A 25,989-nucleotide genomic window follows, 5' to 3' on the forward strand; every position below is an offset into this window, starting at 1 on the left:
GCCCAGGGAGGGCTCCTGATTCCTCGTTTAGCCCAGGGAGGGCTCATGATTCCTTGTTTAGCCCAGGGAGGGCCCCAGGTCCCAAGTATAGCCCACAGAGGGCTCCAGTTCCCGAGTATACCCGAGATTAGCCCAGTGAGGGCTCCTGTCCCCGTGCTTAGCCCAGGGAGGTCTCCAGTTCCCAAGTATAGCCCACAGAGGGCTCCAGTTCCCGAGTATACCCGAGATTAGCCCAGTGAGGGCTCCTGTCCCCGTGCTTAGCCCAGGGAGGTCTCCAGTTCCCAAGTATAGCCCACAGAGGGCTCCAGTTCCCGAGTATACCCGAGATTAGCCCAGTGAGGGCTCCTGTCCCCGTGCTTAGCCCAGGGAGGTCTCCAGTTCCCAAGTATAGCCCACAGAGGGCTCCAGTTCCCGAGTATACCCGAGATTAGCCCAGTGAGGGCTCCTGTCCCCGTGCTTAGCCCAGGGAGGTCTCCAGTTCCCAAGTATAGCCCACAGAGGGCTCCAGTTCCCGAGTATACCCGAGATTAGCCCAGTGAGGGCTCCTGTCCCCGTGCTTAGCCCAGGGAGGTCTCCAGTTCAAGTGCCCGCTCCTCCAGAGCCATGGCTCCCTGAACTGTCTGCTCTGCCATGGTTCCCTGAGCTCCCTGCTCCACCATGGCTTCCTGATCCGCCCTGGAGGCTCTCCTTGTCCCCACCCTGTTCCAGTCCTGCACCAGCCTCACCAGGGCGCTCGCCCCCCCTCCCGGACAGTTGGTTTCTGTTTAGTTCCTGTTTGCCCCTATTTGATTAATTTCCTGCTCATTTAGTTAAACATCATTCATTAGTTTCCACCTTTGTTGTATTAATCATCTCGTTTGCTCCTTAGTTGCCTGCCCTTTATAAGCCCTCAGTTTCTGTCATTCCTTTGTCCTGGATTAATGTTATTTTTCAATGATTTATGTGGTTGATGCTGATTAAAAATACTCCTTTACTCCTACTCCTTCGTCGTGCGCTCACTACAACCACAACCCCGTGACACTTATGACTGGTTTTGTGGTCCAGGGTCACATTTGTGTCTGTGTGTGTGTGAGTGTGTGAGAGAGAGAGAGAGAGAGCGAGCAATACTACAAATGTATAATCTACATGAATATGCTTTCTTTCAGTACAGTCCATTGCTATTTCTTCTTAGGATTGTAGTTTGACCTATGTGAAGAGCAAAGTCTCTGAACTGTGTAAATTAGTTTCATGTACAAAGAGTGCTTTTGTTGCAACCTTCCTGTAATAAGACTCCAGCCTGAACTGCCGCTTCTGGACACTAGATGGAACTATGTGCACAGGATTTTAGTTTTTAGTTTGCCCAGCTCTAGTTCAGTTGCCAAGATGATTTTCACCTTTTAAGTTTGGATTTAAATTGTGGGCTGTTTCCCAAAAGCATTGTAAGCCTAAGTAGATCATATCTATATATAGTATCTATCTATCTATCTATCTATCTATCTATCTATCTATCCAGATGGTCTGGAAACTAAATTAGTTAAATCTCCTGTACGTGTTTTAATGCATTCCCTTGCAGATTTATTTTATCTGTCTCTTTCTACCTGTTCAATGCGCTCTATGCACGCGTTACTTACACATTTGGCACAAGGCCCTTCAGTTTCTGGTTCGGGAGATTTAAAGCTGAGGTAAACGGGATTATGGCAGAGGGTCCGGTGAAAGGTGGCAACAGTGTCAGCAGGACGAGATCAAAAAAATAGTAGTCGGCAGTTTACAGGAAAAACAATTTGAAGTGGAAATATCTTTTGTGAGGCGGTTGAGCACGAATGTTCCGTGAATGGATCAGAGGTAGGTAGTTGGGCAGAAATGGAATGTAATGATGAGAGGGATGAAGAGAATGAGGGGAAAATAGGGAGAATGATGCATATTAATCAAGGTAAAGGGAGTAAAGTGAAGATGACGAGATAGAGGGAGTTCAAAGAGAAAGCCCTGACAAGTCCACAGTCATAGTAAGATTTAATGAGAAATACCAAAGCGACATGAAAAAAATCAACCCATTTATGTTGACAACAGCCCTGGCAAATAAAGTGGGGAAAATAATATATGCAAAGGTCCTAACTGATGGTAATCTACTGATAAAATGTGCAAGCGAAAGCCAAGTTGAGAAAGCTCTTAAAATTAAAGAGATAGGAAAATCTAAGGTGGAAAGCACAGGGAGATTGGGGGGGAAATGATGGTGGAAGTAAAGGAATCATGACAGGAGTGCCAATGAGTGTAGGAATTATGGAAATCAAGAAGAGTGTTAAAGGAGGAAAAATAATAAGTGCTCAAAGGATGAAAACAACAAAAGAAGGAGTGAAAAAGGATAGTGAAACAGTATTGATTGAATTTGAAGAAGACAATATACCAAAGAAAGTGTTCCTGGGTTTTTTGAGTTACCCAGTGAGAGTATACGTTCCAAAACCATTGAGATGCTTTACTTGTCAAAGATTTGGTCATACAGCAATAAACTGTAAAGAGCAGAGAAGATGTGCAAGATGTGGGGGGATCATGAATATGGAAAGTGTGGAACAGGAGTACAGTCAATGTGCTGTAACTGTGGAGGAGCTCATAATGTGGCTTACGGTGGTTGTGAGATTATGAAACAGGAGAATAAAATCCAGAAAACAAAAGTAGAAAGAAAGATCACTTATGCAGAAGCTGCAAGAATGGTAAATGGACAGAACAGAGACATCAACAGTCAAGGGACAGTTAGGTTGCAAGAGCAACAAAAAAGAACAAATGACAGGGTGTATGTGGATTTTTGGAACTGAATAACCTACTGACTATACAAGGACAAGACAGGGGGGGGGCTGTCATACTTAAATGGAAGGATAATTGAAGAGTTGATGGAGAATAGGAATTTAGTCTGTATGAATGATGGTAGAGGTACGAGAATAAATATAAATACGGGGAAGGAATCGGGGTAACACTTTACAATAAGGTTCATTAGTTAAACATTAGTTAATGTATAAACTAACATGAACTAACCATGAGCAATACATTTGTTACTGTATTTACTAATCTTCACTAACGTTAGTTAATGAAAATACAGATGTTCATTGTTAGTTCATGTTAGTTCACAGTGCATTAACTAATGTTAACAAGATTTTAATAATGTCTTAGTAAATGTTGAAATTAACATTAACAGAGATTAATAAACGCTGTATAAGTGCAGTTCATTATTAGTTCATGTTAACTAATGTAGTTAACATTAACCTTATTGTAAAGTGTTACCGGAATCGGCAATAGTTCTTACCTTAATATCTAACTCTCTAGCTGGTGTTAGTAGCTGGGAAGTTTGGACAAGTGATACAGTAAGCAGTGATCATTACCCAGTCGTTTATTCAATTGTAGAAAGAGGTGAAATAAGATCAAGTGGTGGAAATCCAAAATGGATATTTGAAAAAGTAGATTGGGACAAGTTTCAGAAACTGAATGAGGAAGCAATAACACAGATTGATTTATCTGAAGATGTAGACTAAATGAACAATCAGATTACATCAACAATTATAATGGCAGCAGAGAGTTCTATTCCAAAGAGTAAAAATAGGAAGGAGAGAAAACTGGTACCATGGTGGACAGAGGAATGTCAGCAGTAGGCAGTGAGGAATAGGAATAAAGCATTCAGATTAGTCAAAAGAACCCACAATATGCAACATTTGATCCAGTACAAGAAGGCTCAGGCTATAGTGAGAAGAAAAATATGTCAGGCTAAGAGGGCTAGTTGGAGGAATTTTTGCGATGGAATAGGAAGAACAACACCTGTGGGAGAGGTATGGGGAATGATAAAGAGGATGGGAGGAGACAGAAGGGAACGGGAATACCCAGTTATAGTAACAGAGGAAGGAACAGCAGTGTCAAATAGGGAAAAGGCAGAGAGCATGGTCAAAGAATTTGCAAAGGTACATAGTCCAGAAAACCTATCAGAGGAAGAAAGGAGAAGAAGTCTGGGAGGAAGATTGCCAAAAACGTGGAAAGAAAAGCAATAGTAATTTCCGATAAGGAAACTTGATAAGGATCCGTCAAAACCCACCAGCTATAGACCAATAGCCTTAACCTCTATTTTATGTATAATAATGGAAAGAATGATAATGTCATGGTTATGGACCTGTTTTGTTGTGTTCTCCCTCCCCATGTGCTCCCCGTGACCTAGTTTTCCCGTGTGTTTGATTGTTCATTGCTCCCAGGTGTGTCTTGTCAATTACCCCATGCATTTAAGTTCCAGTCTGTGCAGTCTGTCTTTGTCCGGTATTGAATGTGAACATCTTGTGCTACATGTGTTCCTGTCTGCCCTGTGTACCCCATGTTGGAAGGATTAAAGACTGTGCTTATTCTGAATTCTCCCACGCTCCTCACAGTAGCTGAGTCGTGACCGAATACCGGACCGGAAAACAGAAGTATAACTGCATTTTGGAAGGATTAAAGACTGTGCTTATTGTGAATTCTCCTGAGTCTCCACACTCTCTTTGCCCCACGCTCCTCACAGTAGCTGAGTCGTGACAGATAACAGAAAGGATATCATATGAGCTTGAGAAGAAGGGAAAGATGGCAAATGATCAGAGTGGGTTTAGGAAAGGAATAAGTACCATGGACGCAGTGATCAGGCTAGAAAATGAAATAAGGAAATCCCAGGAAAATAAAGAGGCAGTAATTTTTGGACATAGAAAAAGCCTATGCTATGATGTGGAAGGAAGGAGTATTAATTAAGTTACACAAGCTGGGGATTGGAGGAAGAGTTTTTAATAGGATAAAAGATTTCTTGTTTGAAAGGAATATCCAAGTAAGAATAGGATCAGAATTGTCAAATCAATATACTGTAGAAAAATGGTACACCTCAAGGTAGTGTGGTAAGGCCACTACATTTCATAATAATGATTTATATCTTTTTAAAGGTGCCAGCTGATATAGGTAGGTCACTTTTTGTAGACGATGGGGCCCTGTGGAAGAGAGGGAGAAAGTGCAAGGAGCTTTAGATAAGGTGGTGGAATGTGGGTGTAGATTCTCAGTGGAAAAAACGCAATGTGTTTTCTTTACAAATAAAATAATAGATGAAAGACTGAAAATAAGAATGTATGGAAAAGAAATAGAGAAAGAGTTGGAACATTTAAATTTCTGGGGGTGCTTTTTGATTCCCAGTTAACATGGGCAGAACATATTAGAAGAGTAGAGGAAAAAAGCAAAAAAGTAATAAATGTAATGAGATGCTTGACTGATAGAGAATGGGGTGCAAGTTGCCAATCATTGAAAAGAATGTATGTGGCCTTGATTAGATCTACGATGGACTATGGCAGTATAGTGTATACATCAGCAGCTAGATCTCATCTAAAAATAAATGAATGTAATTCAGGCTCAGGCATTGCAAGTATGTAGTGGAGCTTTTAAGACATTGCCTGTCTCAGCTATACAGGTAGAGGTAGGAGAAATGCCACTGGAAATAAGAAAGAAGCGTCTGATACTAGCAAACTACTGGGTTAATTTGCAGGGGCACAATGACTTGCACCCCAGAAAGGAAGTGCTGAAGGAATGCTGGAGGAAAGGGAGGAGTAAAAAGGACAACTTTGGTCATATACGGAACAAAACAGCAAAATAACTTAGGGTGATTGATATGAAAATTAGTTCTATGATAGTACATTTAGTCATGGCCCCATGGAAGATAAAATGTCCGGAGCTAGATTGGCATCTGTTAGAGATTAAAAGGAAAGAAGAATGCTGATTTGGTTGGGGTGTTTAATGATCATGTTACAGAAGTATATAAAAACTATACTCAAATCTATACAGACAGTACTAAGAAATAGTGGTGAGCTGCCATTCCCATCAACCCTCGTCCCTAAAGCTGCCTATGCTGACTTCAAACCAGACTCTCTTCCCTTTATCTGCAAAATGAATCTCTCACCTGACAAGCCACTCGTGGACTCCAACTTTGGTAAGGTACAAGCTGGCAGTATCCTGTTGCATCCACCACCTACACCTGATGGTGTTATCACCCATAAGGATGCACCCCCATTCCCTAAAGTACCACCAGTGAGCTACCAGTTTAAAACAACAGATTGTACATCTGTACCAACAAATCAGGAACAGCTGCATCTCAATTAATTGTCTGTGACTTTGTCACAGTCACACCTCATAGAAGAAGCAACAAGATGCCAAAGTGCAGCACCTGAGTGGAATTCATTGAGGAAGGAGAGGGTGACCGCTTCAAATCTTCGGGAGGTTAGCCATGTTAGAGGTCCAAATGCTGCAGAAAACCTAGCTGAGAGGATCATAAGACAAAACAAACAGCACACATGAAGTGGGGACTGGATATGGAGGCAGGTGCCTTAAAGGACTATGCAACTCTGAAAAACCTCAACTTAAGGAAATGTGGACTGATGATTCATCCAGATGCACCTTGGCTGGGTGCGTCTCCTGATGGGCTGGTATATGACCCGCTTGAGAGACCATCATTTGGCATCGTTGAAATAAAATGCCCAAATGCAGTAAGCTACATTGACTGCAGGTACCTCAGAGCTGACCATGGCATATACAACTGAAGGAAAGGCATCCTTATTATTGGCAAGTGCAGGGGCAATTGCTTATCACAGGCACGGAATGGTGTGACATTACTATCTGTGCCCATGATGACGTTTGTGCAGCGTATTTACAGAGACACTTCTGTGTTGAGCTCCCTGAAATAGAGGTGTGATTTGTTTTGTTTTTTAATACATATCTGCCAAAATACCTTTTTATGCACAAGTAACTGAAGAGTCACAGTCCTGAGGAAACAAGTTTATGCAAGATTTTACAAACATGTCATTTTATTTTGTCAGTTAATTTTATTGAAGTATTTTTGTATAATATGAAATTAAATTTCACTGTGCATAAACCCAAAATTATTAGTTTCAAGTGATTATACAGTATATACATTTATAGACATTCCATTTCTGTCTAATTCTGCTTCTACAGCATTAGTAATTGCTTGGCCAGATTTTAACTAAGGGTCCGTTTTGGTAGTTGACCAGGAGACTGTGTAATGTTGACTGATGCTCCCTGTAAGTGAAAGAGGGATTACTGTGCTGAATATCTTGTGTTCCTTCACCATTAGAATCAGTCGCTCAATATGGACTCACAGTCTTGCAATAGACTGTGTTTTCCTGACCTCTGGCCCAGACAGTTGTGCTTTCTTTGACAGGAAGGTAGGTATGTGGACCTTGCAGGGCACACAGTCTTCTACAAGAAAACCCTTATCTACCATTATAGCCATTGTTGGTTTTAGAAGAGAGATAATACAGACTGCTTTAGAATCTCTCGATCACTGATGGTGCCTTCATAGAGAGATGACACAAAGGTTACAGCACCGTGAGGGGCCATCCCAATAAACCCTTTGAAATTGCAGTGAGATTTGTAGGTAGAGAATACCTCACTCTGAAAGAGAAGAGAGTTTGGTGTCTGGCAACACAGTTAAGTACAGTCCAAAATCAACTGTGTATCACAGTAATACTGAAAAACATCTGGCATGTGAGCTTTTGACAGTTTCCTCATCCAGCCAAATGCCCACAGCTCCAAGTACAGTATAAAGAAAGTTAGCCCATGTGTTGATGATGTGGCTTACAGTTGATTGGTGGATTCCAAATCTGTGGACCAAATCCTTCTGGATCAGGCCCAATGACAGATATGTCATAAACAGAAAAAAACTTGTCAATGGGTAGAAGATACTGTGAAAAGAAGAAAATAGTTTTATTTATCACTATTACACAAACACCATAACTGGCACAGGAAGTTTGATTGTAAAACATGAAGATGCATTATCTTAATCATATTAAAAGCTGCTTAATGTTTTTACCATAGCACTGGCAGTGTGAGGGACCTCATCTGTCTAGGCTGCAGTTCACGCTCTTGTCACACGCACAATCTTGCCAGTTGCTGGCTCTATCTGCCAAAAGGCCATGAAGTGGGCATGAGTCGCAAATCTGTGGGACATATTTATTTTGATAGTATGTTAAGTGTCTTTATTTACAGTATTAAATTGCAGATTTATTAGCATTTCTTGAAAGCACAGTGTGCTGCTATGTTGTTGTTGATAGCCCTAAAAATGTTATATTAATCTGAAAAACACTGACATTGTCAGCTTACATTGTGTAAAACCTAATGTCGTCATCGGAGGCAGCGAACCGCTCCAAACAAAACTTGCTGCTGAGGGATATCTCCTCAATTTGGTTTTGGAGCCTCGCAATTTCCGCACGTAGATCTTCAGAGTGGTCCAGGGACAATTCCAGGGCAGCAGGCTCAGCAGTGGAGCAGTAGTTGTGGTCCGAATAGTCCACATCCATAGAGGGGTTATCAGTATGCAGTGATATTGTCTTGTGTTTGGTTGCTCTATCCTTTCCCAAACTCCGGACCGTGGGGCTGGAATAGTGAAGTTGTTCCAGTGAAAAAGCTCCGGGACAGCTCCATTCTTCAGACATCTGCATCCGGCTGGAGTTGGAGGCTCGATCAGGTCTGTACTTTGGAAATGTCGGCTACACACTCTTGTCTTATCTGTAACTGTAAAACTGTCTTGTCATATATTAACTACCAGTGTTGTGCAAGTTACTTCCAAACTGTAATACATTATAGATTACTTGTTACTGTTATTTAAAAGTAATTCCTTACCTTACAATATTACGGTCTCAGAATTGTAATGCGTTACATGACTCTTGTATTACTTTTGAGTTACTTTCACCAAAATAACTACGGAAGTAGAACTTAATATTCTAAAATGACAAAATGTACTGCAGAGCATTTTACACGGTATATAGTGTAGCATAATGACTGTGGGCTATCCAGGCTACTAACAATATAGCTTATAATTGGCAAAATGAAGACTCAAGACGATGCAAGAAAGGATGACAGCCAGAATCACAAACGATCCAAGTCTGTTAAAAGTATGGTAGAGGTAAAGTGATTATCTGGCAATATCTGTGAATAGATTGGGTCTATTCATATTAGACACAACAGGACTATATGTAAATTCTAATATCATGACAAGATGCGCATACGTCCATCTCGCGCATGTACAGTCTTCTGCCAGCTTCACCCTTTAGCCGCTTTTCCACTGGCCAGTGCGAGCCGGGCGGGGCTAATAGCCTCGGACCTCGAGCACAGAGGCCGAAATCATGCCGCGTTTCCACTGTCGAGCCAGTAGCCTCGTGGCACTCCTGTAAAACCCGCCCTAAACACGCCTTCACTGGACTATGTCACACAATACAAAGTTCCACCAGCGAGAGGGAGATGAATTAAATAAATCGCTTAACAAATATATCAGAAGCTGTCGTTTAGTCTTTATTTACAAACTTGGACACCACACGCAGCTATTGATTGACCACAGGAAATAGAACTTACTTGCAGCATTTTTGATTCGTTAATATATCGCTGTTTTGCTGTTTTTTCTTTGAACAATTACATTTTGGGCTAAAAGTGTGTTGTAACGCAAGCGTTACTGAACATGTACCGAGTAAAATATTACTGAAAATTGATTAGTAATGCCTTACACTACTGCGTTACAGCAAAAAGTAATCAGTTACTGTAATTATTACATTACTTTTTTAACGCATTACTCCCAACACTGTTAACTACCCACCTCTTCCATATTTCCTTGACTTTGGGAAACGAGTGGAAACTGAGGATAAATACATAGGCTAATTCTATATAAAGCATCAACACTTTATATAGAATTATCCGTAGCTGTTTTGGTGACTAGCGTTCCTGTAGTAGCACAGTACTCTACGATCGGCAGAAGTAAGCGATGCGAGGGTCCTGAGATTTCACCAGAAAATACGTCATGCACCGCCGTGTACAGAGCACATTCCCCTTATATGGAAATGTGTAAAAGTTACACCTCTTTTCAAACGTGGTGAATGATCTGATGTAAATAACTATTTCCTAATTTCTATGATCAGTTCTATTGCAATTTTTAAACTTATTTTTAACATACAGTATTATCACAGTATATTAATTAATTCAATATCCCCATTCCAGCCTGCTTTCAGGCCTAACTTTTCTATCACCACTGCTCTTCTAATATTCACTAATGATGTGTTTTCATTCTATGAAAAAGGCCAAGTCACAGGTGCAATTTTCATTCTTCTTTCTGAGGCTTTTGATATGGTTGATCACTACCACTTTGTCTATACACCTTATTCCGTGGGTGTAACTAAAAATGCTCTTCTTTTGTTTAATGCTTATGTTCATTATAGACGTCAGTGTGTTGTTTTCAGGGCTATCAATCTGAATATTTAATTGCTGAAAAGGGTGTTCCATAAAGTTATACCCTGGGTACTATACTATTTTTTCTATATTTATTAATGATTTACCTCTAATATGTTCAAATTGTTCTGTAAATCTTGCACTGTGACACTACTAACTTTGATACGTTACAAATCCAGAATTCTTTACAGACTCACATTAAACTAGTTCAAAACTGGTTTTATAATAATTGATAGTTTTCACGTGACGTCACACACATATAGAAACGCCCACCTGGAGGGCAAAACGAAGCTTTGCTCCACTGACCGCCAGTTATTTTTACACAGTTTGCACTAAGTAGTAATGTAGTGAAATGCAGATATTAAAAATTAGTAAACAGCTTATTGATGATGTATATTTTGTACAGGCAAGCAGATAAAGCCAGAGTATAAACACAATGTGCAAAGTTTCACGTTAAATGGTTTCCCATAGAAAACCATTAGAAGGAACACACTCAACCATTAAGCGGAATGCGTTCATATTACGGCCTCATGTGCTTGCCTATGTAAACTATGCATCATTAATATAGAGATTACTGAATTTGATATGTTAATATTACTATTTTAAATATATTAAGACACTTTAAGTGTTTTTACAACGTTTTTTCACACTGTTTACTGATTGAAAACTTGCATTTTGTTCACATACCTTTATTCTTTAGAGAGGTGATCTAAATATTTGCGGTTGTGAAACAGATGGAAAATTTACAGGCTTGTCCTGCAGTTCTATGGATGTTTTGCCCTCCAGGTCTTTGAGCTGGTCACGTGACTGAAAGCTATGAATAAGAACATGTTGAATAAAAAGAAGTATTGTTACATTGTTGCTTATATCCTTTTGATTTGTATATTACCTTTGATGATGGTTCACTTCTTGATAAAGTTGATTCATTTAAATATCTCAGACTATGGATTAACCCTGAACTTTCCTTTAAGCCTTCCTTTTAATTTTGATTATATCGTTACAAGAGCATATGGTTGTCTGAGATCACTCTACTGTTCTATTAACTGTTTTACATTACAATTACCAAAAATAATTATTTCTCATTTAATATTATCTCTTGATGACATTGTTTATCAAAGTAATTCTGACACTTCTCTTAAGCCTCTCAATGTTGTTTATAGTTCATGTACATTGGTCTTAAGGTGTCCATATTGAACTCACCATTATTATATAGATTTATTTATTAGTTTGCAACCTAAACCTAGAAGGCAATATCACTGGTTTCTGTTTCTTTTTAAATATGTTTATTTAAACTGTTCTTCAAACTTGAATCTGATCCCATGTGGATCCTTATATTTACTTAAACATATGCAATATCTTTTTTTCCTTTGTCGTCCACCTCTTGATTGGAATAGTCTTCCACCTTTTTGAGATCTACTACCTCTTTTCATTGTGTAATGGGTATTCTGAGTGTGGAGTGTCCTGCTTTCTAGGACCTTTGGTGTAACCTAGTCCCGCCAGTCCCTGAGTCTCCATCTCGGTCTGTCAGCTCCCTAGTTCATCCTGTCAAGGGTTCATCATAGCTCCTCCCTCCCTCGATTCTGCTGTGGGCCTACATCCTAGCCCTTCTTTTGGGGGTTCCACCCTGGTTACTACCACCTTCTGTTCCTCCCTAGTCCAAATGGTTATTCGACACTGTATTATGGTGTTGATACTATAGGCACATCAGTACCAATGCTGCCACACTGAGGAAAGACAGGAGAATTGCAGGATCACCAGCTGGCTGGTTACAGAAGACAACTACAGAATGTAGTTCGATTTTTAGCTTTGATCATCCCAGGAGCAAAGTCTAAGCAGGATGTACCTACAGACAAAGCCCGAAGATCTCCTACTCTTTCAAGCAAAGTCAATGCTAATTGAAGTGCCCCTTTAAGAATCAGTAACTTCTCTGAGGCTGGAGCCTCTGATAAACCTTTCAGGACCACAGAAAGGTCCTAAGAAGGAACTTGTGGCCTGCAGATAGGCCTATGCCAGCTGGCAACATGTAAATTTGAGACACCAGGTGCCTCTCCATAGAAGCTCCATCAATTGATACACAGTTAGTGGAAATAACAACCACATATTCCAGCAAATGAACTGGGTTCAAGTGCTGTTGTTCACACCACAACTCAAAGAGTATACAGTTTCTTTGTGAAGGGAACTCGGGAATTCAAAATCATGTCAACAACCTGAATTGAGAGACCCGAATCTATGAACTGGTATCTGTAAGTGACCAGGCCCAAAGTTTCCAGTTCTCTGGGCGAGGGTGATAGATCGACCCCTGCACGCCTCTCCTCCAGGAGAAACAGTAGATCTGAGAATCACACTCAAGCTGGCCAGATTGGAGCCAATACTATTAGGTGGACTGTCAGACAAAGCCTTGGCCACATCTGTGCCATGGTGTCCAGCCCTAAAGGAGCTGGAGGTGTAAGGGTGAACCAGAGGGGACAGTGGGTTGACTCCTCGGAGGCGAACAAGTCCAATTCCGGTCGGCTGTACATCTGCCATTTGGACTCTGAGTGGAGTCACCGTTCCACGAGAGGCATCTGTCATAAGTATTTTACAACTACAGCATCCACTAAACTGGAGTCTTTTCCACAGATGAAAGGTATGAAGCCCTTGTGCATAACCCTTATCCCCATAGACAGGTGCTTCAGAGGGTGAAATCCTTTGCTCTTAAGTCAGAACAGGAACTGTCTTATGTGCAAGAGACCCAATGGAATAATGCTTGCTGCCATGAGACCTAACAGCTTCTGAATCTGAAAGACTGATAAATCTTGGCTTAGTCTGATGTTGCTCATAGCAGCAAGGATCTACATGTGCAGGAGAAAACTGTACCTGCATCATGGTCAAATTACTCCAATACACTGTTGAACTGAGAAGGACAAGAGGCTGAATTCTGTAACCTTTCTTTATGGTATCCAGAACCAGCTGATATGCATTTGGCAGTAGTTCCCATGCTGTCAAATGATATGAAAGAGGATTTTTTTTATAGAACAGGCCCTTATTCAGCATGCTGACAGGGATCGACTGAACAGGCCAAAGATAAATATTGCTGGTGAGTGAAGATGGGGCAGATAAACCAAATTTTGTCAGGTCTTCTTTTTAACCAGTTACAGAAAGAACACAGTTTTCAGACTGGACCTCCCCTTAGACAGGGGGGCTTAGCCGCCACAATAGCCTTCTGCTCCTCGCAGCGGGAGCTAGGTCCTTTCTGGAAACAGTTGGTGGCCAGGGGTTGAAACTGGGTTGTCCAGGAGGAAGAACTTGTCCTTCTCCTTTATCCCTGTGATGTTGAGCCACAGATGTCTCTCCATGACAACCATAGCAGCCACAGAACAGCCAATGATGCAGACCATTTGCTTAGTGGATCAAACACACAGTATGGCGACTGCCATTACAGGGATCACTGAGGATAGGGAAACAGTTTCTGTGACGACCAGTGCTGAGGCTCTTGGGATGCCAATTGTACACAATGGTGCCGACGCTGATGGCTGCCTCCGTGGCGTGCTCTGCAGTTGTTTTTATGTTTTTGTTAGTTTGTCCTGTCTTTAGTTATATCTCTGCAATCAGTTTCACCAGAGACGAATTGCTGGACATTCGGAAGTACACACCACCCGATATTTCACCGGTTTTCGACTATTCGGATGTTTTGCTGGACATTGTTGTCGGGGGAGCTGTGGCGCTGATCAAACGCTTCAGGACGCGAGCTTCTGTCATGAAAACAAATTCCTCGTATGTGTAAACATACCTGGCAATAAAAACTCATTCTGATTCTGATTCTGATTCTGATGCCGGCAGCTCACACCAATATGAGAGGTTGGTCCATCGAGGAGAGGCTCTGGTGTGGCAGCTATTTTGTGATGAGGCTCAGGAATGGCAGCCATGTTGTGAACCTGCTCATATGCAGGAACTACAGGACAGGAAGGTACTGAGAGCACAGGAGTGGCGAGCATTATCACTGGACATGGTGGAGACATGGTGTGTTGTGCCAGCAAAAAAAATTTATTTAGGGGAAACATCCTCCTTGACAGCCCGACAGTGAAGGAGGAACCACTCAGGAGTAATGTTCTGTCACTGTCATTCTGTTACACTGTGGAACTTCTGTCATGAAAACAAATTCCTCGTATGTGTAAACATACCTGGCAATAAAAACTCATTCTGATTCTGATTCTGATTCTGATGGGTGCAGCTCACACCAATATGAGAGGTTGGTCCATCGAGGAGAGGCTCTGGTGTGGCAGCTATTTTGTGATGAGGCTCAGGAATGGCAGCCATGTTGTGAACCTGCTCATATGCAGGAACTACAGGACAGGAAGGTACTGAGAGCACAGGAGTGGCGAGCATTATCACTGGACATGGTGGAGACATTGGTGAGACAAGCTCCGTGGCCACTGGAGCTTGGTGTGTTGTGCCAGCAAAAAAAATTAATTTAGGGGAAACATCCTCCTTGACAGCCCGACAGTGAAGGAGGAACCACTCAGGAGTAACGCATAGTCTATATACTGTTCTAATGAAAATTATTTACACCTTTGGGCATGAGTGATCTTATAGGTTAATTTAAGCCATGGAAATGCAAATCCTTAAAGACGGCATCCATCCAGTTTATATGATTAGCAAGGGCACAGAATTAAACAGTATAATCCTCTATGAAAGCAATACCTTGCCAATGGAACAAAATTTCCTCTGCTGGATCCATGTGTGGTCAGTTGTTCTGTAGCAAAGGAGGCATGGACATCAGAGGATCTACATGCAGCAGGTTTTAATGATAAAGATAATCCAACATAGGGAAAAACACAAGGAGCAGGAACCAGGAAACACAAACATGGGGTACATCCAACAACGACTGGCAAACTAGGGCTGTATCCGAAATCACCCCCTATACCCTCAAATAGGGCACTATTTGAGGGGACATACATTTTTAGTGGTGTCCGAAACCATAGTGGACTTTGTCGAGTGCACTCATTCAATCCCACATAGCACCACAAAAACGAGTGCACAACCGATGTAGACTCAACGGCTAGAGATAACCCATAATGCACTGTGAGAGTCATGCACCGAATGAATTCCTGCATCTCGCCAGAAGATGGTGCCCGCAGCTGACTCATCCATTCATTTTAAAAGCACTCATTCACAGCGTAATACAGCGTAATACAACACAGTTACAAATTTATTGTAAACTAAGTATTAAATTGTTTAACTAGGGATTATACATAATTTCGGTGACAGAGTTCAAGATAAAACCTTTAATCTTTCTACTGGAGCTTTCCGTTTCAAATGATTATTAAACAGCAAGCAAACTATGCAAAAGGGGCAGTCCTTCCGTTGCACTCAGTGTCTGAATTCACTAACTTGTTTTCATTCACTCCTTCAAGTTAACTGGACGAGTGGACTAATGTAGGGAATAGTGATTGAGGGTATGGGGGTGATTTCGGATACAGCCTAGGCCTGAAACACAGTATTTATACACTGAGAGGAACCAATGAACTAATGAGTAACTATGGAAACTAACAAGGGAATGGGTGTGGTCAAATTAGTCTCCATGGCAACAAACAAGGGAGCAGAGCAGCAGGGAACATAAGGGGAACAAGGCAAGAATAGAGACACAAAACTACATATTAAAAGTCCTTGTCACAGACACCAGAAACACAGACAGGCATCGTGACACATGGACTATTTTATCAATGTCTTTACTATGTTTCCTTGCCTTGACGATGGTAGTTCTGTTGCTGTCTATGCAGGGTCAGAAAGTTCTTGAATTTTACTATGTAGACCAGGGGTTCTCAGCTCTGGCAATCGAGGGCTATTTTCTGGCAGAGCTAGCTCCAACCTTGATCAAACTCACCTACTTGTAACTTTCTAGTGATCCTGAAGACCTTGATTAGCTTGTTCAGGTGTGTTTGATTAGGGTTGTAGCTAAACTCTGCAGAAAAGTGGACCTCAAGGGCCAGAGCTGAAAACCCCTGGTCTACATAGTGGCCATAGCTGCCTTGTATGCACTGTTAGGAGATGGATCTTTGAGAATACGTCAGTTGGTAACCTATTTTCTTTGTGGCACTCGAAGGATAAGGCCTGTAGCTCATACTGGACTCTCGGCTTGGGATCTTACTGTACCTATTAAGTGCACAATAAGCCCCCCCCCTCTCTAATATTATTAGAAAATACAGGATTAGTTTCCATTGTTATGCTGATGATACTCAACTATATATTTCTACAAGACCAGACAAAACTTCTAAATTATCTAAGCTAACAGAGTGTGTAAAAAATGTAAAAGATTGAATGACTGATAATTTTCTTCATTCAGTATTAAAAAATTCCTATAAATTTCCTGTTCAAATTTAAGCTTATTGTCATCTGGGGTAATAGAGTATTTTCCAGAAGATGGCAGTATCTGTCAGACTCTGTTTCTGTCTTGTGTTGTGTTTTGTTCTCCACGTGCTCCATGATATGTTTATGCCTTTATTTGGTCTTCCTGTTCCTGTTCCCTGATTAGTTTAATTTGTCCCAGGTGTTTCCTATGTTTAATTATGTCATTATTTCCAGGTTTCCACCATTTAGTTCAGAGTACTTAAGCCCTGTGTTTTTCATTGTTTGGTCGGCCGGTATTGAATGTCTGTATGTGTATACCGCTCCTGCTACATGTGTTTTCCTGGTTCTCTAGTTGTCATTAAAATCTCATTGTTGATGTACTCCTCGTCTCCTCTTTCCTCGCTCCACCCTCCCTCACAGTAGCAATGTGACTGAATACCGGAACAAATACAAAAAGTAAGCACCGCCCCTTCTCCACCTTTTTGTTTTTTGTTTTGGTTTTTTGAGTGTTTGCTTTTGATTTTTCTAATGGATCCCCTGGAGCAGTTATGTTCTATTTATCAAGACGGCCATTCCCTGGAAGAGTACATAAAGGAATTCCTCATCTGCTCCAAGCAGACTTCCCTCGACCGGTGGGATCTTGTGGATTGTTTCTGGGGTGGTCTGGATGAGGTGGACCCTGCCCGATTACATCAACATGGCTTGGTTCGTCAGCGGATTCCGTCTCCTCCAGAGGCATCACTCATTCATTCCATCCATCCAAAGTCAATGGACTCCAGTCCCCGAGTTTAGCCCAGAGAAGGCTCCAGTCCCCATGGTCTGCCCAAGGAGGGCTCCAGTTCCCACATCCAGCCCAAGGAGGGCTCCAGTCCCCAAGTCAAGCCCAGTGAGGGCCACAGTTCCCGAGTTAGGCCTACGGAGGACCTCTAAAGACGATATTCTCCCCAGGGATTTTTTTTTGGGGGGGGGTAGTAGGGGTCCATCTGTGGAGGCCGGGCCGAGTGCCGAGGCCAGGCTCCCTGAGCTCCCTGCTCCGCCATGGCCTCCTGAGCTCCCGGCTCTGCCATGGCTCCCTGGTCTGCCTGCTCCGCCATGGCCTCCTGAGTTCCCTGCTCCGCCATGGCCCCCCAAGCTCCCGGTTCCGCCATGGCCCCCCGAGCTACCTGATCCGCCATGGTTTCCCGAGCTGCCTGCACCGCCATGGTGCCCGGATCTGGTACTGCCTTGGAGGCGTCCCTGTTCCATACTAGTCTGTCCTGAGGGACCTCCATGGTGCCCCCCCTCCCACCCCGTTGATGTTATGTGGCGCGAGTGCCTTCCGGAGGGGGGCGTTATGTCAGACTCTGTTTCTGTCTTGTCTTATGTTTGTGCCCTTATTTGGTCTTCTGTTCCTGTTCCCTGATTAGGTTAATTTGTCCCAGGTGTTTCCTATGTTTAATTATGTCATTATTTCCAGGTTTCCACCATTTAGTTCAGAGTACTTAAGCCCTGTGTTTTTCATTGTTTGGTCGGCCGGTATTGAATGTCTGTATGTGTATACCGCTCCTGCTACATGTGTTTTCCTGGTTCTCTAGTTGTCATTAAAATCTCATTGTTGATGTACTCCTCGTCTCCTCTTTCCTCGCTCCGCCCTCCCTCACAGTAGCAATGTGACTGAATACCGGAACAAATACAAAAAGTAAGCGCCGCCCCTTCTCCACCTTTTTGTTTTTGGTTTTGTTTTGGTTTTTTGAGTGTTTGCTTTTGATTTTTCTAATGGATCCCCTGGAGCAGTTATGTTCTATTTATCAAGACGGCCATTCCCTGGAAGAGTACATAAAGGAATTCCTCATCTGCTCCAAGCAGACTTCCCTCGACCGGTGGGATCTTGTGGACTGTTTCTGGGGTGGTCTGGATGAGGTGGACCCTGCCCGATTACATCAACATGGCTTGGTTCGTCAGCGGATTCCGTCTCCTCCAGAGGCATCACTCATTCATTCCATCCATCCAAAGTCAATGGACTCCAGTCCCCGAGTTTAGCCCAGAGAAGGCTCCAGTCCCCATGGTCTGCCCAAGGAGGGCTCCAGTTCCCACATCCAGCCCAAGGAGGGCTCCAGTCCCCAAGTCAAGCCCAGTGAGGGCCACAGTTCCCGAGTTAGGCCTACGGAGGACCTCTAAAGACGATATTCTCCCCAGGGATTTTTTTTTGGGGGGGGGTAGTAGGGGTCCATCTGTGGAGGCCGGGCCGAGTGCCGAGGCCAGGCTCCCTGAGCTCCCTGCTCCGCCATGGCCTCCTGAGCTCCCGGCTCTGCCATGGCTCCCTGGTCTGCCTGCTCCGCCATGGCCTCCTGAGTTCCCTGCTCCGCCATGGCCCCCCAAGCTCCCGGTTCCGCCATGGCCCCCCGAGCTACCTGATCCGCCATGGTTTCCCGAGCTGCCTGCACCGCCATGGTGCCCGGATCTGGTACTGCCTTGGAGGCGTCCCTGTTCCATACTAGTCTGTCCTGAGGGACCTCCATGGTGCCCCCCCTCCCACCCCGTTGATGTTATGTGGCGCGAGTGCCTTCCGGAGGGGGGCGTTATGTCAGACTCTGTTTCTGTCTTGTCTTATGTTTGTGCCCTTATTTGGTCTTCTGTTCCTGTTCCCTGATTAGGTTAATTTGTCCCAGGTGTTTCCTATGTTTATTATGTCATTATTTCCAGGTGTTCCCCATTTAGTTCAGAGTACTTAAGCCCTGTGTTTTTCATTGTTTTGTCATTCGGTATTGAGTGTCTGTATATGTCCCAATATACCCTTGCAACGTGTGTTTTCCTGGTTCCCTTGAAGTTTTTAAAATCTCCTGTGTTGATGTACTCTTCGTCTCCACGATCCAACACAGTAGCACCGTGACAGTATCAGCCTTGATGGGATGGTAATCAAATGGTTCAGGTCATACTTAGGAGGGAGAGGTTATTATGTGAGTATTGGAGAGCACAAGTCTAAGTGGACATCCATGACATGCGGAGTCCCACAAGGCTCAATTCTTGCACCGCTCTTGTTTAGCCTGTATATGCTCCCACTAAGTCAAATAATGAAAAAGGCAATTTGGTTCTATCACAGCTATGCTGATGATACCCAGATTTACCTAGCCTTATCACCAAATGACTACAGCCCCATTGACTCCCTCTGCCAATGCACTGATGAAATGAACAGTTGGATGTGCCAGAACTTTCTTCAGTTAAACAAGGAAAAAACTGAAGTGTAGTGCCGTGAGCACCAGAGTCAGGTCCCACGAGGGAATAGAGGGGGGCCATGGAGGATTTAACCTTCTCGCCCCCTTAAGGAACCTGACGACCAGGTCATGCTTCCCCAACGACCTCCTTCTACGGGGTCGTGGTTAGCAGCGATTGCAGCGACATAAACTTTAAGGGTGGAAGAAGACAGCCTTCGCTCCAACCCTTGCTGCAAAAAGGACAGCACAACTCCGATCGGGCATCTGATGGTGTCAACTACCTCTTGGGGTAGGCCACTCAGAACCTCCGCGTCCCATCCAGGGACCGGACATGAAGTTTCCAGAGGTCTGGACGCGGGTGCCAAAGGGTGCCCCGTGTCTGAGTCAGTAAATCCTGAGGGGTTGTCGCGAGGAACATTAGTTCCGGGAACCAGGTCCGGGAAGTCCAATAGGGTGCCACCAGCAGAACCTGCTCCTCGTCCTCCCTGACCTTGCACAGCAACTGTGCCAGAAGGCTCACTGGGGGAAACAGTGCTGCAGCGGTCTCATATGAAGCAGCCCCAGTGGCGTGACTGCCGCCGTGGCTGCCATATGCCCCCCGCCGCAACTTACGTGAAGACAGGGGGCAACAGGGACAGCCCGGAGGGCAGGACCTCGTACTGATATGCTCGTCCTTCGGACGCGAACCACAGCAATGGCCTGTGGTGTGGAAGGGTCGACACATGAAGTACGCGTCCTTCAGGTCAACCGCTGCAAACCAATCTCGGGGACGGATGCACCTGAAGATGCGTTCCTGCGTCAACATCTTGAACGGTAACCGGTGAAGGGCCCGGCTCAAGACACGCAGGTCCAAGATTGGTCATAACCCAGCGCCTTTCTTGGGTACAATGAAGTAGGAGCTGTAAAACCCTTCATATTGGCTGGAGGGAACGGCTCTATCGCATCCTTCGCCAGTAGGACTGCGACCTCCGCCCTCCACAAACAGCATTACCAGCTTCACTCCACACACACCAGACTCACTTTATTTCTGTCATATATCTACAAAAATTCATATTGTATTGAAAATGTTTTGATTGGCCTCACCGTTTTGGCGATCAGTGGTTGCTCTTGACCCTTGACTCTTTAATGTTAGTTTTTCTCTGCATGTAAAGCACATTTGTTAGGACAAGAATAGCCGAGAGCAATTGAAACGAAGTGATTTTGATAACTATTAATGATGATGTAATCATCATCTCATGACCCGATTCACTGATCTCAATTAATGTCTAACAATATGGGTAGATTAATTTTGATGAGAGTAATATGATTCTACAAGATATGTTGACTTTAAAATATTAAAACATTTTATGCACAAAACCTTTAGAACTATGGTACCGTTTAGACACACACAGACATCAAGAATCAGCACATGAATCTCAACAATGGTGACTATTATTAATTTAAAGAAATCAAGCCACAATGCATGCTGGGTCATGTCAGTACAAAACTCCCAGCATGCATTGCACCATGACGTTTTTTTTTGATTGTCACCAATGTTGAGATTCATAGGCTGACTGTTGATGTTTAAATTCTGCCATAGCTCAAAGCTTTTATTTGTGCATATTATGCTTAGGAATGTTTCACAATGATTGAGGTAGTATCGGGGTGAATTTCAAGAGTATTAGTAATATATAACACACTTAATAAGAGATTAAACATTAGGTGAGATCAGTGAATCAGACTAGTTCATGATGGTCTTGATGTCACAAACACCAGTTTTATCTAATCATAGATTGTTTTGGCTTTTCTTGCTATAAAAACTGTTAAATAAACTCAGCTAATTTAAGCAACCAAAGAAAAACTATTTTTAAAAAGTCAAGGTTCAAGAGCCCAACTAAAGCAAACACCGATCGCCATTATGGTGACTTCAAATGAAAGTACAACACCTAAAATCTCAATCAGTTAGAGCTTTTGTACACATATGACATAACTAATGTCACACTGGTTAGTAATAAGAAGCTGGTGATGCTGTTTGTGGAGCTGTTTAATCCTCCTCTGCTGAGATTTTATTTTCAATTGATTTCATCTTTGGCTTTCGCTGTAAGTTATGTTTCTCTGCTCTTGTTTCTCTTTCTCAATAACTTCATCACCGCTTCAGTGTCACTTCAACACTCTGTAGTGTGGACACATATAAGTGCTCTTTAAAACTGAGGATTTTGCTGTGGGATTAAAGTGGTTAAATGTGTGAAATTAAGAAAAACACACTGTGAAATGCATTTTTAACAGAAATATACTGTTCATTTAATTTACGGAAGCAAACTGTAAAAAACTGTAGATTACTGGCAACCACAGCTGCCAGTATTTCACAATAAAATCAAGAAAAGAAAACAGCAAAATACTGTAAAACCTAACAGTCAACTTCCTGTTGTGTTTTGTGGGTCACCATTGTGCTGGAGAGTAGAGCCTGTGTTTAAGTAAAGGACGGACAGCGACGCACTGATGCTATGTTGCTTGTTGCTTTACTTTAAGGCAGTAACTGTATAGTTACTGATGCAGTGAGAATGTTTTCGCTAATTTCAATCTCACATGAATGTGTGCTACTGTTGTTTGCAAGGGGTATGAGTTGAATTGATGCTTTTAATGACTTTGCATAAATCAGTAGATTTTTTTCATGGACTTAAGCAAAATAGTTCTCAATACCAATATGTTTGCATTACTTAAATATTATAAATATTAGTTTATAAACAAATGCCAATTGGCCAAATTAAGTGCAGTTGGTTTCTGCAAATAAAATGAGTTAACTCAAAGATTTGCATTTTAACATTTCATCAGTTAATGAAATACAGTTTTTCACAATGGTTGGACAGTGTTATTCCTGCTTCCTGTCTGCAGGAATTCCACAATTGTATCGGAAAAAGTTAATTACTTGAAGCTTTTTAAAACGCTTTATGCTGTGGCCATCTAGTGGTCATAAAAATAAATAGCACCTGCCAAAGTGTTATGTTCCATTACAGCCAGCGGTTTCACATCTGGTTCTACAACTGATTTTTTGTTTTATTATATTTTATATAAATAATGTTTATTGTCAAAGTCATTCATTTGTGTCGGCTTACTGGCCCTAAAATAAGTAAAATAAATAAAACATAAATTCATAAATTAATTCTATGATCTATTTATTTTAACTCTGCATCAGTCCTTAGACTGATATTTCATGGCCAAAGTTAATTTTTGAGCTAAATATATTAATTACGATAAAAAAAAAAAACAGTTAACACATTAGAATGTAATATATAATGTAAAGGAAACGGTGCTGAGGTTTGCTTCGTTTGAACCAGATACTGAAGCAGTCACGTGGTTTTCAGGAGAATGAAGCTTCGGACGTCATAGATCACGTGCTTTTCTCAAAACGAATCAAGCTCCGATACAGTGCTTCAATGTGAAATGTGTTGGTTTTTTTATACAAGCTTCGAAGCTTCGGTGTTGAATGTAACATCACTACTTTCAATCTAATCTGATTAATTTGATCGTTCACTTTTATTCTAAAACCGCGAGTGCAGCGCACCTGCAGCGCCTTAGCGTTCGTTAGCCAGTTAGCTTGTCATTAGCGTTTCCATTCACACCTATTGCTTTTTCACAAGTTCATCAAACAACTGTGGTAAGTAAGAATCATTCATCAATCACGGTGAGTAAATGGCTTCTTTTCCTGCTATTGTTGTTTGCACCGCTTGCTGAGGTACGGCGTTGAGGTTAGAGATACTGAAGCAGTCACGTGGTTTTCAGGCGAATGAAGCTTCGGACGTCATAGATCACGTGCTTTTCTCAAAACGAATCAAGCTCCGATACAGTGCTTCAATGTGAAATGTGTTGGTTTTTTTATACAAGCTTCGAAGCTTCGGTGTTGAATGTAACATCACTACTTTCAATCTAATCTGATTAATTTGATCGTTCACTTTTATTCTAAAACCGCGAGTGCAGCGCACCTGCAGCGCCTTAGCGTTCGTTAGCCAGTTAGCTTGTCATTAGCGTTTCCATTCACACCTATTGCTTTTTCACAAGTTCATCAAACAACTGTGGTAAGTAAGAATCATTCATCAATCACGGTGAGTAAATGGCTTCTTTTCCTGCTATTGTTGTTTGCACCGCTTGCCACATGTATAGTTTATCTCTCTCTGTCGGCGACGAGGGATTCACATGTGATAAATGCAGGCAAATAGTTAGGCAGACAGAGAAGATTTCAGAATTAGAGACACGCATCTAAACTTTAATTGAGGACAGTAAGAATGTGAGGGCTCTAGATACGGCTTTGGATGCGACTAGCTCAGGGAGTCCTGTACATTGTTCGGTTCCGGTTACAATGCCTCTGCAGCAGGGCGACTGGGTGACCGTGAGGCGGCATAGTCGCGGGTCAAAACACCGCTCTTCCGTTCCGATCAAAACATCAAACAGGTTCTCCCCACGCAGTGACGCACCCACTGAGAAACCTGATCAAAGTGCTCTAATTATTGGCGATTCTATTGTATGGCACGTGAAAATTGAGACACCAGCCACTATAGTCCAATGTTTACCAGGAGCCAGAGTGCCTGACATCTTGGCAAATTTAAAAATGCTGGCTAATGCTAAACGTAAATACAGTAAGATTGTTATTCACGCTGGCGCTAATGATGTTCGACTTCGCCAGTCGGAGATCACTAAAAATAACATTAAAGAGGTCTGTGAACTTGCAAGCACGAAGTAAGACACTGTAATATACTCTGGTCCCCTCCCTGCTTACCGTGGCGATGAGATACATAGCAGACTGTCGTCAATCAATGGCTGGTTGTCTAAGTGGTGCCCGCAGAATAACATAGGTTTCATAGACAATTGGACGAGTTTTTGGGGCAGACCTGACCTGTTGAAAAGACATGGTCTTCATCCCTCCTGGGGTGGTGCCGCTCTTCTGTCTAGAAATATGGCACATAGTCTTAGAGTTTGTACTTGACTAACTGGGGCCCAGGTCAGGACGCAGACAGACTGGCTAAACCGACCGTCTGCTATCCGCCTCATGTCACAGAAATCAGTTCATTCTCAGCACAACAATTTAATTTATGTTCAACAAATAAAAAACAGATGTCATACGGATAATCAAATGATAAAGCTTGGCTTATTGAATATCAGGCGATTTTGTAAATGATATGATCACTGATCATAACCTAGGTGTGCTCTGTTTGACAGAAACCTGGCTAAAACCTGATGATTACATTATTTTAAATGAGTCTACCCCCCAAGATTACTGTTATAAACATGAGACACGTCCAAAAGGTAAAGGGGGAGGTGTTGCTTCAATTTATAACAATGTTTTCAGTATTTCTCAGAGGGCGGGCTTCAAGTATAACTCGTTTGAAGTAATGTTGCTTCATATAACATTATCATACTCTAGATTTAATGCTGTCACATGGAATTGATGTTGATGGTGTTGAAATTATGCAGCCAAGCGAGGATATCTCAGATCATTATTTAGTCTTTTGCAAACTTCATATAGTTAAAACTGTAAATTCTACTCCTCGTTACAAGTATGGTAGAACCATCACTTCCACCACAAAAGACTGCTTTGTAAGTAGTCTTCCTGATTTATCCCAATTCCTTAGCGTATCCAAAACCTACTTGATGATGTAACAGAAACTATGGACTCTCTCTTTTCTAGCATTTTAGATACAGTTGCTCCTTTACGCTTAAGGAAGATTAAGGAAAACAGTCTGACACCGTGGTATAAGGAGCACACTCGCACCCTAAAGAGAGCAGCCCGGAAAATGGAGCGCAGCTGGAGGAAAACAAAACTAGAAGTATTTCGTATTGCTTGGCGGAAAAGTAACCTATCCTACAGAAAAGCATTAAAAACTGCTAGATCTGATTACTTTTCGTCTATTTTAGAAGAAAATAAACATAACCCCAAGTATTTATTCAATACAGTGGCTAAATTAACGAAAGATAAAGCATCAACAAGTGTTGACATTTCCCAACAGCACAGCAGTAATGACTTTATGAACTACTTTACTTCCAAGATCGATACTATTAGAGATAAAATTGTAACCATGCAGCCGTTAGCTACAGTATCGCATCAGATAGTGTGAGTGGAATTGTTCCTCAGGCGATCTATAGGAGAGGAAGATTTGTATAAACTTGTTAAATCATCTAAACCAACAACATGTATGTTAGACCCTATTCCATCTAAGCTCCTAAAAGAAGTGCTTCCAGAAGTCATAGATCCTCTTCTGGCTAT

The 25,989-nt window shown here is 42.3% G+C and overlaps 1 pseudogene; it reads left to right on the plus strand.

Moving 5' to 3' along the window:
• Positions 1 to 14,457: 14,457 nt before the first annotated feature.
• LOC107548733 (uncharacterized) overlaps positions 14,458 to 25,989 on the plus strand; it is a 24,370-nt pseudogene continuing 12,838 nt past the window's right edge.

Source organism: Sinocyclocheilus grahami, unplaced genomic scaffold (assembly GCF_001515645.1).
Source record: "Sinocyclocheilus grahami isolate Dianchi unplaced genomic scaffold, SAMN03320097.WGS_v1.1 scaffold354.1, whole genome shotgun sequence".
Classification (NCBI taxonomy): domain Eukaryota; kingdom Metazoa; phylum Chordata; class Actinopteri; order Cypriniformes; family Cyprinidae; genus Sinocyclocheilus; species Sinocyclocheilus grahami.